At 39.3% G+C, this 14,438-nt stretch overlaps 1 long non-coding RNA gene and 1 other non-coding gene across 2 annotated transcripts; one reads left to right on the forward strand and one right to left on the reverse strand.

Annotated features, from left to right (window-relative positions):
• Positions 1 to 2,826: 2,826 nt before the first annotated feature.
• Positions 2,827 to 7,962, reverse strand: LOC139614585 (uncharacterized). The gene is made up of 4 exons (XR_011687088.1): positions 7,383 to 7,962; positions 6,905 to 6,954; positions 5,071 to 5,140; positions 2,827 to 4,985 (listed from the first exon to the last, which is right to left on the reverse strand). It is a non-coding gene; the product is annotated as an uncharacterized lncRNA (long non-coding RNA).
• Positions 7,963 to 12,710: 4,748 nt separating this feature from the next.
• LOC139614631 (U2 spliceosomal RNA) lies at positions 12,711 to 12,901 on the forward strand. The gene has a single exon (XR_011687106.1). It is a non-coding gene; the product is annotated as a U2 spliceosomal RNA (small nuclear RNA).
• The last annotated feature ends 1,537 nt before the right edge of the window (positions 12,902 to 14,438 follow it).

Genomic DNA, 14,438 nt, shown 5'->3' on the forward strand with positions numbered 1-14,438 from the left:
CCGGGGTTCGATCCCGCGGAGGGATGGAAATCAGCGTATTCTGCACAGAGAGAATTGTTGATAGAAGTAACCACTGAGCTAAACCAGTGCGGCTGAGGCTGCAGGAAGATGGTCCTTTAAAGCTGACTTGTCAAGAAGGGTGTGAGTTGTTTATAATACTGCTTTAATATATATGCTGGATGAAAAAATACACATTGATGCATGACTCAATATAGTATTAGTGAAAAATTAGATCAAAATATATAATATATAAAATATGCATATAAATACACATATTTCACGCATTCCTGCATTTTAACAAATTTACATTTATTTATAGCTGTTTTTCTGGATTTACTAGTTTCTATATCTAGGTCGTTACACGGATAAATCTCCTTTAATATCTTAAATTATCTTTCACCTTAGATCGGGCTGGAAAAGAGAGGCAAAGGAAACAGAAGTAAACAAAATATGTGACTTGTCAAGAGGGGTGTTAAGAAACAACATTTATGTATGAAATACTCTGCTAAGTATTAGATTATTATTCCCAAACTCAGTTTTTTTGTTTTCCATTGAGACCAACTTTTCTATTTTGATATGTTAGAGTTATCCAATACTGGAAAGCTTCCCAAAATGTCCTCGTTAAGTTATAAGAAAAAAGATGGTTTATAGTCTCAATGGGAATTACATAAAATATAATAATTAAAATCAGCATTAGATCTTTGGTGGAAGAGGTCGTTACACGGATAAATCTCCTTTAATATCTTAAATTATCTTTCACCTTAGATTGGGCTGGAAAAGAGAGGCAAAGGAAACAGAAGTAAACAAAATAATAAGGAATAAAAGAAGAATAAATAAATAAAGGTCTTATGGTTCTTTGCAAGTTGAAGTTCCTCCACCAAGCTGCAGGCTCAACTTCAGTGAAGAAAAATAATGACACAGCTCCTAATGAAAACTGCAGCAGTTAGGTTGACTTGTCCTCTGAGTTTCCTCTGCACAAGAGGAAAACATCAACATCAAGAAAACACTGGACAGCGCCCGTGGTTCGATCCCACAGGGGGATGGAAATCAGCGTATCCTGCACAGAGAGAATAGTTGATAGAAGTAACCACTGAGCTAAACCAGTGCGACTGAACCTGCAGGAAAATGGTGCTTTAAAGGTGACTTGTCAGGAAGGGTGTGAAGGGTGTTGCTTTAATGTGTATGGGAGGTGAAAAATTACATATTAATTTATAACTAAATATATAAAAATGCTGAAAAACTAATAAAACAAATATAAACTTAATTTAATTTATAGACGTGTGATGAAATCCATAATGAATAAACATATTTCATATTGAGGACCTGTGGACCTGGTCATGTTTTAGGTCAGCTGTATGTAGAAATATAACACCTTTAAAGGATTCACTTCCTGTGTGGCACCACTGCCCCAGAGGGGAGGAAAACACTGGGCAGCGCCCGTGGTTCCATCCCACAGGGGGATGGAAATCAGCGTATCCTGCACAGAGAATAGTTGATAGAAGTAACCACTGAGCTAAACCAGTGCGACTGAACCTGCAGGAAAACAGCCTTTTCAATATGACTTGTCAAGAAGGGTTTGGGTTTTGTATGTTGGAAAACAGGAACTCCTAATGAATGCTGAGGTTGCTCCCTGACTTACCAGAAGAAAAAAAAATCAACTGATGCAGCTTTGATTAATTTGATTGTTCCTAAAATGTTTTACTTTGGCAGCTGTGATATTTAACAGGGTCACTGTGTGAAGAAGGATTAACATTGTTTGGCTGAAAAGGAAATTTAACGCCACTACATTCCTGTGAACTACTTGTTAATTTGAGCTTTTAGCAGTAATGAATTTTAAGTTATTTTATAAAACATGACAGACCATACACCGTGTTCATCACAGTCACCTCCTGCTCTGTCAGTCATGTTGTGCTGCTGCTCAGCTTGAACCTGTCAGTGTCCTAACGATAAAGATGAGGCAGAAGATTCCTCACCTGAGACCACGGCCTTATCTGAAGTCTCTGTTTGAAACTTTAGAAATAAAGAAAAACTCCTTTCATTTTAAATGTTTGTTTGACACATCCATCCACCTCAAAATCATCCTGACGTGAACTTTGCTGTATATACTAACAAAACACGACTATGGGTCATAATGACCTGCTGCACAGACGACCTACGGCCTCGTTTTCTACAGGAGGACTGAGTCACTTTGTTGTTTTTTAAATCAGCACCACCTTCTCCACCACTTGACTTTACCTGTCTCTCTTTATCCCAGAGCGGAATGAGGCAGCCATAGAAATGCTGAAATCAGAAAACATTCTCCTCCAGGCGTGGGTCTCAGACTGTGGATGTGGCGGCCTCTTGAGGAAGAGACCTTACTGCTCCTTCTCTGGTATGACCTCTGGCTTCTGCTCCTGCTTGTCATTCAGCCGTTGATGAATGTTAGTTGCCATGGCTACCCGCATCACATCATGGGCGTCAGATGACCAATGGAGCGTGACCTGATTGGCTGGATGTTGGTTCGATTGGTGACAGAATTGATTGTTTTTATTCTCTGTAAATATCCTGGATGTTAAATGTCATTTTTTTTAACTCGAATTTTGGGGTCTGAATTTGAGTAACTTGAATATATCTGACTTTAATATTTTAACGCTTTAATTTTTCATTGTTTTTCATCCAAGTTGAATTCACAGTCAGATAAATTTAGATACATAATTTCAATGCAAAAAAATCAGTGCTGTAAATTCACAGACTTTACTATTTCTAGTGAGACAGATTTGTTTCCATACACATTGGTCAATAGTTGCCTTGTTCCTCTAGTTTGAGCATGTCTTTAAGAACCAGCAGTGACCAGTGAGTATTTTATTGGTAATTGATTCATACTAATTACACTGTAAATCACAGGTTGTATTATAAAGTGAGCAAAAGGAAAAAAAAACTGAAACCACACTGACACTTGTCATAAGTTATATGTTGAAATCTGTATTTTCTTTCACACAAAATTTAAAAAAATGAAAAAAGGGAATTGACACTTGAATATTGTGAATATTGAAGGCAACTTGTAAGAACAATGCAAATGTAAATCACTTCTACATAAGTAAAATACAAGAAAGATCAAACACATTTCATTTGGTCAAAACTTTGAGAGCTGATCCCTCGCGTGGTCTAGCTGTCGGTGACGAGGACCCTCCACAGAGACAGAATCACCACGGGCCACAGTGAGGTCGGGACCTGATGCAGGAGCAAACCTGTGGTGCCAACACAGTCCTTGATCCGTCCTGAGGAGAGAGGCAGAGGAAGAAGAGGCTCAGCATCCATCACTCACGCAGCTGACTCTACAGAACATTGTGCTTCCACGAGTTTCAGTGGAATAATCTGATCTTTTGTTATTAACTTAACATAAATATATACATTTGGTTAATTCAAAGTCAATTTAACATAAGAAAATTCTAGCTTGTATGTTCAGACTGCTTCAGAACTTATAAACATGACCTCATCTGATTTGATGCCCTTCGATTTGAAATTAGTTTAATGAATTTACAGCTGAACAAAGGAGGTTTGTACAGAAGTTCTTCATGTCAGGTGAATTCCTCAAAATGAGGAAATCGTACTCATTTTTTTATTATTATTATTATTTTTAGTTGTCACAATTAAGTTTACTAGTGGTAGTTTTACTAGTTACTTGTTCTCTCAAGCTCAGTGAATTTCCCCTGAGACGGCGTTCAACTACATTTTTAAGGCAGCAGGGATACTTACAGTTGTAATATATGACATACAGTATATGTCCCTATATCAAGAGTGCTGCTGCCATGTATGTCACTTGCTATAACATATATACATCGTCTGGATATATGAAGATATAATTTATAATGTAAATGAAATACCAATCGTAAAATTTGTATATATACATATATTTAAAAACAGCTATATAACGACTTTAGTGCAGGGCAGTAGGCAGCATTCAGGTGAAAGCAACCTTCCAGAATTTCCCCCACTGAAGAAACCACTTTTTCGTATAAAAAGGCTCTGACACAGAGAGATAAAACCGAAGCACAGGTGGAAAGAACGTTTTTAGAGTTTTTATCAGCTCCTTTAGTGTCTTTACGGGCTCCGTGAGTGTCATTTGTGCAACCATTTCTTCGCCAGTCCACCGTGGAGCCAGTACTGGTCTGGCTGTACTGAGATGGAGAACGCTCAAAGCTGCTAAAGGCTCCAGCTTGACTCAGTACTGGTTTTCTTCTCCTTCATATGAAAGCAACTTGATGCTACATAATGTTACATGTGTGTTTTCATTAGTGTCGGCTACAGTAGCACGATAACGTTAGCTGACTTGCCGTTACTCATATTATAAATGTGTTCGGCAAATGTTGCTATCACTAGCTGGCTAACAGTCAGCATTGCTGTGGAGCATATCACCGCAATGCTAGCATGGGCTAATGGTTGTGGCTAGACTGTGTTGTTGTCTCTCGTGTACGCGGTAGCTTTACTGTGTGTCATTTACACTGTGCTTCGTTACACCTTTCTGACTGAGCACGTGAAGGGAGGGGAGGAAGCTGCAGGTGTTGCTGACAAAGCGCTTGTTTTGCTCTGACATGTGGCAGTGACGATCGTTTACAGGACCTTTCAACATGACTCCAACATGTGTAAGATAAGAAGGAAGTCGAATATTACCTTAAAACTTTCCCCCATCTCTGCCATCAATACCCTCCCAGAGAGGAAGACAGCGTGAATGCATTCACTCATTTGCAGTGACAAATGGAAAATAATACTAACCTTTTCTTGTACGTATATTGTAGTCTACGGTGATGTGCTTCTCCTCGTGCCTCTTCCTCCGTGTCAGGATGCAGGTGTAGTCCATGGATTTATTGACAGTGGACAGTGGACCGTACTCCGAGAGAATCAACCTGCACTTATTGTCAGATGCCTTACACCTCGTGACCCCCCCAATTATAAATGTACAGTCGAAGGATGGAGAGTCTGTGCAGGGTGCATAATGGCAGTCCAACCTGCAAATGATCAAAAAAGTAAGAGTTAATTTCTTTGAAGGTGTATGTCAGGTGTGAGATGAATGAGTGGACTGGATGCTTGAACCTGAGGCTTTTGTTCTTGGTGATGCAAGCGGTAAAAATGCCAAAGTCCCCTTGCTTTACTGCAGCTGCACCTGCAATCAGATGGCATGTTGTTTGTATGAACCTTAAATACTGTATTCAAGATGCATCTTAGACTTATACTCTCCTGATCCTCTCTAAAGTTAAAAAATACACGTACAGTGTACTAGACTGAGTTACTATATCTGTAAATGTGCACAACACAATCAAATACAGAGTCGCGCTCCAAGTAACACAGATGACAACGGAGGACGCCCTTGTTGTTTAATGCTTTGTGACTTTTGAACTTATAAGCATCGTGTTGAATTTCTCTCTTATTCTGTAACATCACAAATAACCTTTATTATATCAGAGGTCAACCTTGTCTCCTTAAAATTATGTTTCTATACAGTTAAACTGCAACAGCTAATGAGTTTCATAGGCAATGTACTCGCGATCTCATTGATTTCAATGAGGATATGTTGTTGGCGAATACACTGATACTGAACAGATTTGTGAATATTCACTAACAACATGTGTTTAACACCCTGCCTTACCTGAAATCACCTGTCATCATATTAACCACACCCAGGAAGTTATATAACTCCACCTCTGGCCTGCAAAGCCCTTTCCCTCCAAACCACCTGTGAGTTGAGGAATGGACTTTTCAAACCTTTATGTTATGTGGTTAACATTAAAGCATTTAATTGGTTAGCATTTTACTGTTGCATGGCTTTATTTGTATTACATTTCATTAGATTCCTGTGTTTAATATCCTGAAGGTGAAGAAAATAGAGACAGTGGATGCAGTAATTTTATTAATGTTAGTGCTGATGTTTTAAATTGAAATGTAATAGTACTTATTTTGTCTCTATTTATTTTGATCTCTTCTCATGTAATGAAAAAATCATCCATCTAGCCATTGATTCATTCATTCATCTAACCATCTACCTTCAATTGTGACAAATAAAGTTGTTGGAACAGCTTCTGGATCCTTTGTGTAAATGTGCACTCCACATCAGGTGAGCCAACGCCACCACCTCCACTCTAGTTTTTACATCATGTTCATTTTCCCCCAAAACATCCGGCTGTAAAGTACAATGTGCACTTTTAGTGGCTGCAGCAGTATGAAGGTGTTTTCTGGTCAGAGCACTTTGTTAGGAAAAGATTATGGTTTGGTTCAATACAGAAAAGTTTGCAATAAAGTCACACACAAACCACCATCTTTCTCTAAGTGCTCTTGTTGCCTCAACCACAAACAGGACTCCATCCCCAAAACACTTCCTGTCGGCTCCACTGTTTCTTTCAGTCTAAAAATTCATCGTTTCTTCTCATAATCCAGCTGTTACTTTTCCTACAAAACATTTTTGCTGTTGCAGTTTAGATGCATATAAACGTTTCCAGGAAGACAGCGCTGCAGAGGTGGACGGCATCACGTTTAGGCAAATCAGATTTACCATTTTGACCAGATTCTCCTTAATCAATCACAAGCAACAAAAAGAGCAAGAAAAGGAAAAAAAAACAAGAACACAAACAACTTAATAGTATAAGGCCTGAGAGCGAAAGAGAGCCATGGGCTATCAGAGATATAATCAAATCTCTCCAATCTGATTAAGGCAGGCTCTGCTGATTTATGAGCTTGTTACAGAAGCAGCAGAAACCACTAAAATGCTGTTAGCATCTTCCCCAAGCTAAAAACACAACCGCCCACCTTTGCTCACGTTCACTGTTACTGTCATATATTATGTATAAAGATACATCTAATGGATCGGTCCAATTCTTAAATGTGATATTTATTAAAAATAAAATCCCCTTTCTATTATTTGAAGTGCACTCACCCATGAAGAAGAAGAGAAGAGAAAAACAGATGTACATTTTCCTGATCCGACTGAGACATTTGACAGAAAACAAAACAAGGTGCATTCAGTGGGGGGGGGGATTAAAAATACACATATATTTGCAGAATACAAGTACAAGTCTTTTAAATCACAAAAGGAGCACATTGATGTCTTAATCAGCTCTTGTGTGGGCTGCGAAGTGTCAGCTACATGAGGTCAGGTGAATCTATATCCTCTGTAATACACATGCATGGTTAATATCATAATCGATCCTCTGTGTAACAGCAGAGCAGAAAGAACAGTTTCATAAAAAGCATTCAGTTGTTAAATGGAAGCAAACATTAGACTTGTATTTCAAGTTTCAAGTTTTCCACTACACTGAATGTTCAGGCAGCACAACAGGTCTCCTGTACTGTTTCAAGTGAATGTACATTATGATAAAATGAAGGTGGAATTTAAATGGATTTCAGTGTCTTACCTTTGATCTGCTTTTGTCTTTTCTCTTGTTTTCTCTTCTGCAACTTGCAACAGCAGAGGACCGATTCGGTGTAATGGGCAGGGCAGGGCATTATGAGGGAAGCAGCTGGAGAGGAGTTGAGCTCTAAGTTGGGTGGAGAGGTTGGAAAACAGAGCAGCCTTAAAGTGCTGCTGTTCTGTTCAGTAGAGGTCATCCCAGTTTGTTTGGGTCACTGCTGATGTCGAAAGTGCACAAGTTTATTTTGTATTATTTTTGCACAATATAAGCCACCCTGTACAGAAATGTAATATATTATGTATATGTCCATATATCAAGAGTGATGTGTCCATATATGTTACTTAGATCATTATCACATATATAAATCTTCTGGATATACAAAGATACAAGTTTATAATATAAATGAGATACTGTGGAACCAGCTCCCAGTGTGGGTTCAGGAGGCAGACCCCCTCTCTAGCTTTAAGATCAGGCTTCAAACTGTCCTGTGTGGTAAAGCTTATAGTTAGGGCTGGCTCGGGTATGTCCTGACCCATCCCTTAGCTATGCTGCTATAGAGCTAGACTGCTGGGGGATTCCCATGATGCACTAGGCACTCTCTCTCTTTTCGCCTCTCTCCTCCCCCCTCCCCCCTTTTTTATCTCCTCCTAAACCCAACCGGTCGAGGCAGACCCCCCCACCCTGAGCCCAGTTCTGTTTGAGGTTTCTTCCTGTTAAAGGGAGTTTTTCCTCCCCCCTGTCGCCAAGCGCTTGCTCTTTGTGGGAACTGTTGGGTTTTTCTCTGTAACAAAGTAAGGTCATGACCTTACCCTGTAAAGTGCCTCCAGATAATGTAGATTATGATTTGGCGCTATACAGATAAAATTGAATTGAGTTGAATTGAATACTCATAGTAAAATGTATATATGTTCATAAATTAAAACTATCTGATAAATTTGTATATGCTATAACATGTTGTGAGCATATATGTTAATGATTTAATTTATATAATCAAGTTTACTTTAAAATTCTTTATGCTTATATATGTTTTATCTTATGAATTTCTCATTAATTTTAAACATGTTGGTCTTATATTGACAGGCTTTGGGATAGAAGTCTATTTATGTAACATATGTCTACATGATAAGCATAGATACATAAACATTCCTGTGCTTCCTCCCTGATTTCTCTGCAACTCAGTGTGAGTGTAAAAGCCAGCAAACATTTTTTTGGCTCATGCTGAATTCAGACTACAGACAGTTCACTGTGCACTCTGTGATGCATTACAGATGATAAAATTATCAATTTCTGCCCCGGTACCTGTTTTCATTCTGGGCCATTAAGCAGTCTGAATCTGACATTATCAGATGTTGTACTAATTTTATACCTTGTGCTTATGTTAGATTTTAAATCCCCAAATGTAACCTATAATTAACTCTGCTCATGCACAGCTGTGTTTGTCATGTTAGCCTTTCTGCTCATTTGCCTCGAGCCCCTGAACATCCACTGTGTCGTAATGTTTGGTTACTGCACCGAATTAAACTTCTGTTCAGGATTTTATGGAGCTGGGTTTGAAAATTAACAATGTCCTACAATAATAAATACCACAGGCCATTTTCAGGGAAGACACTGTGACATGTCACAGCAGGAAGAGCACATGTGTACAAGCTGCTATAGTTTCGTGGTTAGTTTCCTGGCATTGTACACTTTGACTGTTTACTGGGACACTTGAATTGAAAGGATCCACTGGTAATGTCATCAGTAACACCTGTGCTTTTCCTTTCATCACAAGTCAAAACGTCTGCTGTGCTAAAGACCTGAGTTCTGCAACTTCTCACTGTGGCTCGAACTAACCTCATCTCTAAAGGAGGTCTGATTTGTAAACACCTGTGTGGATTGACAGGGTTGTTTAATGCTGTTTTAATGGTAATGAAAACATCCCTGTAGATATAAATCATCTTTTCTTTGTCCGCCTGTAACCTGTTGTTCCAGACGGCCAAAAACAACCAGTCCTCCACCCCGAGGAACCGTGCAGGTCGTGTTTCTAAACTCTCTGATACGACCCACAGGAGTGTATCATGAAAGCGCCCCTAGGTGTGCTGGACCATGGTTGTCATGGTTACAATAATAAACACTGGTCTGTACCGAGAGCGGTGTACCTGCCTTCGTCACCATAGTTACTATAATCATGGTCATTGCTTGGTTAGTTATAGTAAAAGACGTTGCTTTGGGTTAAAATAAGCACTTCCTCAACTATCTTTGTTGTCATGGTTACAATAATAACAATGGACAGACATGGATAATAGGAACAACATAAACTGCTACATCCACATGGGAATCAAATGCCTCTATAAACTACATCACCACACTTTTCCCTTTGCTCCTGTCATCATCACTACGACCACTAGATGTCGCCTAGCAACAAAACCTAACGATGGGTCATGATGACCTGCTGACAGACGACCTGTGGGCTCGTTTGTTACAGGAGGACAGATTTAACAACGTGCTGCTCTCTGCTGGAAGCATAATCAGTGCACACTGTTGTTGATAGGATCAGCTTTTTCCATCAGTCTAAAGTTACATCAGTCATACAGTTACAACACTACACATGATGAGGCTCAAAGCCCACGGGGACCTGCCGGCTTCCACTGGTTTGCTGGGTGTGACTGAGGAGGAAGGGGCTCCTCTTCTGCTCCACTGTGATGGGATATATAAACAAATGCAAATAATGCAACAGTGGTGAAGGGTCTTGGGTCTGGGGGAGGATCTTTGCCTGTAACTGCTCTGGTTAAAGTTTCAGTGTGACTCTTACGTTTTAATTAACGTCTCTGATTTCTAGTTATGTTTACATGTGATGCACAAACACCTCTTTGTTTAATACCCACACAGTCATTTCCTTGTCTCTAATGTGAATCTGTCCTGCTTCTACTCCAGCAGCAAACAGCTGGGTTAATGGATGACTATGAAAGGTAAGCCTGAGATGCAAGTTATGAAAGTGGAATCAGCTTTTAGCAGCATATTAGCAGATTCCCTCTGCTGAGTTTGTTACTGTGTATGAACCAGTATGCTAGATCCAACAATCTACTTACTCATTTACTAAGATGGAGCCTTTTATGTCTGACTTCACAACATCTGCTTAACAATCATCATACCAACGTGTCCTTTGCAAGAACAACTGCATGTTTTCCTCAGCCTTGGAAACGGGAATTAAATGTGTTGTGTTGTCATTAGTGCATTAGGACTAATGCATATGCTTCGATTATCCTCTCATTTCCTGGACTCCCCCTCATCTTCCTCCAGTGAGTAATTAAAACAGCCATGCCTCGAAAAGTGGAACATAATAGCAGACCACTACAAAATGCTTCTTGGAAAATAACTGCAAGACATCATTAATAAACATCATCAGATACTGTATCTGCTAACACAAAACATACAAAAACAAAGAAAAACAAAGAAAAAATATAAATTCCAGAGCGGTGGCTGGAAACACAGACATCTGGAGATATTTGAGACATTCATCTATCAGACCTTAGGAAAAATATTCCTGTTTCACCTGGAGCATCAGCCACTAAGATATTCCTACAGTATTTCTTCACATTGCCGTCATGTTTCCATGAATACCCCATAAAACTCAAGATACTGTAACCAGCCCTTGACAATGATGTTGCTTCAGGAGCTTGTTTATCAGACTGACGACTGACAAGCTTTTTGCTCACCGAAGACAGGTTTAAGATCAATCGGCCTCCAGACAAAATCAATTGAAGCAGCAGTGTCGTGCCGAACCGGTGAAACTGGCTTTTGATCGTCCCTCTCAAAAGAGAACGAATATCTTGGTGATGGCTTGCGTATCAAATCTGATCAGGTCAGAGAGACCATTGACTACCAATGATCTATGAGTGACAAGACATGAAGTCGAGGGTCTAAAAACCTTTCCCTAATGCATGCATGTCTGCAGTCAAAGAGAAACAACACATTTTGAATAAACAAACATTGAATATAACCATCACTATCTGTCTGGGAGAGGCTGCTGGTCTGAAGTCTGGGGTAGAAATGGTCTTTTTGGTTTTTATAGTGTAGATACTTTGAGGGTCTGATCTTTTTATTATGGGCTCAATATAATATCTACCTATTATTTTGACATGTATTAATATCCTTTATGCATACATTCATTAGTGTGCATGTCTCTACCTTCTTTCTTTTTCAAGTGCATGTTGATTGGTTGGTTTGTAAATATCTTTATATAGTTACCTTATCCTGGGTTCACCTGCATTTCCCTCTACCTGTTTTTATGCATATTTTTAATGTGCACATTAAAAAAAGTGCAAATCTGAATGGGTAAAAAAAAAAGTGATGTTGGTGACTTTGCTTGTAGCATGATTGTTGGTGTCAGACGGGCAGCAGAGGCAAGCAGAGAGTGGAGAGGACGTACTGACTGGAGGTGACAGGAGGGCTACGGTAACTCAGATAACCAAAAGCATCTCAGTCAGACAAGAACCGAAATCTGAGGCTGCAGTGGGTACGGCTTCAGAAAAGTATGACAAGAATTAAATCTTAAATCAATACTCAGACTTATGTGAGAAACAGAATTTTATAACAGAGAGAGAAAGATGGAGGGAAGTACCCGATAATTTTAGATGTAGTTTTAACCATCAAACCAAACTGAGACAGCAAATGTTAGCAAACCTTCAGAACTGGTGTTTAAATTAGACCTCAGATTATTATTGTTAAAAAAAGCTGCAGTGCCACCATATTGCAACAGCATGTACAAGTTTTGTCAGAGATGAATCTCTCCTAAACCTCTGGCACCTTTGGGTGCATTTAGTTTTTAGCTCATGTTCCTAGTGCACTGACACCTGTAAATAATGCCACGTGATGAAGGCGGAGCCAGGCCGGAGTCTGCGCAGTTCCTCCTCCTCTCCACCAGAGGCCGCTGGACCAGCGCCACTTGTTGTTGTCAACTGACCATTGAATCGTAAAAACACAGTTTTCCTCAAACACACAAGGCGGTTACACGCCATTAAGTTCCGTTTAAAACACAAATGTACACAAATATAAAGACATGCGCATCACATGTATTTCTAATATGTCTATAAATGAATTTTGTTCCATAAGTAATTCCTGCTTTCTATTGGACGAGGGCACACCACGTGTCCAGGAAGACGAATGAAGCTGCGTTTGCAAAAGACAGTTTATGATAAAAACAACGAACAAAACAGCATCAGCGACACATTTCCTGAAATAAACATTGTTCCCGTTTCTTGTACAGACACAAAAACCTGTAGCTGGGGTCGCGACCCTGAGTGAGACCGACGTTGCGGAGGATGAGGTGGTTCCCTCCGAGCGGACGGAGGCATCGCTTCTCGGCCTTTTGGCTAAGATCAAGTGTAGTATCTGTTCTTATCAGTTTAATATCTGATACGTCCCCTACCCGGGGACCATATATTAAATTGATTTTTGGAGCAGGGAGATGGAATAGGGGCTTGCTCCGTCCACTCCACGCATCGACCTGGTATTGCAGTATCTCCAGGAGCGGTGCACCCCCTCTGACTGTCTAATGGAAAACTTACTCAAACAGCAAATAGTAGAGTCATTTAAGCTGTTATTACATCATTTTACTAGTTTTTTTTTTACATGTGTTTAAACGGAAATGCTGATATATTTTTGTATTTGTCTCTGAGCCTCGTTTTAAAGGTGTGAGGCTGCAAAGTGTCTGTGATGCTGAACGGGTCAAACTCAGTGAGACGATGAGAGAAACAAATGAAGGGCTGTGTTCTTTCGTTCCTCCCAGACTTTATAAAAATATGAAACACACTCAGTTGTTTAGTTTCATTTGCGCTGCAGTCATTTCTCTCAGATTGTTGCTGATTCTCCAGGAGTGAATCTCCACTCTGCATAATTCCTGCTGCTGCTGTTTCCTGACCTGCTTTCTCCCGACACATCAACACTCTGAGTATTTGTCACTGTGCATTTTCTCTTATTCTCTGAATGATTTTTGCTGTGTAGAATTATCACCTGACTTCTGTGGAGATTCAGCGCTGCTCTTGATTGACAAGTGACGTGTCAATCATACGTTAGCCACGCCCCAATGCATACCCTACTTTATCGTCTATTTTAAATTAAATGGGACTGTAATTTTAAAAATGAACATCATGTTGTATTGAAGAAGACTTGAAACTAGCGATCGAGACCATAAACTCGTTATGAAAACGTTTCCTGGGGTCATAAACCAGGTGAGAAGTAGGGTCATTTCCTCATAGGCTTCCATACAATCGGACTTGGGCGGAGCCTTGGGCATGACTGAGAGTGGTAACTGTTCTGTTGTGACATCACAAAGTTACAGAAGTCCTGATGGCCTATCAACATATATTGATGCATATGTATTTATGTCATGTCAAAAAATATACGAACACATACATAAACACATATTTGTATGGGCTGAACATATATATGTCAATTTCCTTTTATACCCTACTTTTTATTTCTAGTTATTTATTATGTTTCTGCTTTTTATTCACTACTATTTATTCTACTCTCTTGTAAGTTGCCTTGGGTGAAAGCGTCTGCATAATGAGTAAATGTCAATGCATTCCTGGTTTTACATTTCACCAGAAACATCACTTCAAACTTTATTATATTTTCTTTGTCTTTATCTCTATTTTACTCTAACACTATGCCTTCTTATATCTAGTTTTACTTATTACAGTACATTTCCTCAGTTTTAGTATTTCATTATTTTATCTAACTTTATTTTCCTGTCTTCTATGTTTCCTCAATGCAAATTTATGAGATTCCTCAGTATCTGTTATTGTCTTAGTTTTATTGTTTTTATTTCAAGCTTAAGTCAGTTGAAGCTGTATATGTGGATGGGGAATTGTTTTTTCTGTAAAGCACTTTGTGTTTCATTGTCATTGTCATTCAAAAGCACTTTTTTCAGCTTTTCAATATATTTCAGCACAAAGCTGACCTGCACATTTTTTTTCTGGTATGTGGATGAAGTGCATGTGATAAATACACAACTGCTGAAACTGCAAAGCTGCACTAACAAAAGGATGAAACACTGGACACACGTAGTTAAACACC

This window comes from Trachinotus anak, unplaced genomic scaffold (genome assembly GCF_046630095.1).
Source record: "Trachinotus anak isolate AG129_WGS33_773 ecotype Australia unplaced genomic scaffold, CSIRO_AGI_Tana_v1 ptg000034l, whole genome shotgun sequence".
NCBI lineage: Eukaryota > Metazoa > Chordata > Actinopteri > Carangiformes > Carangidae > Trachinotus > Trachinotus anak.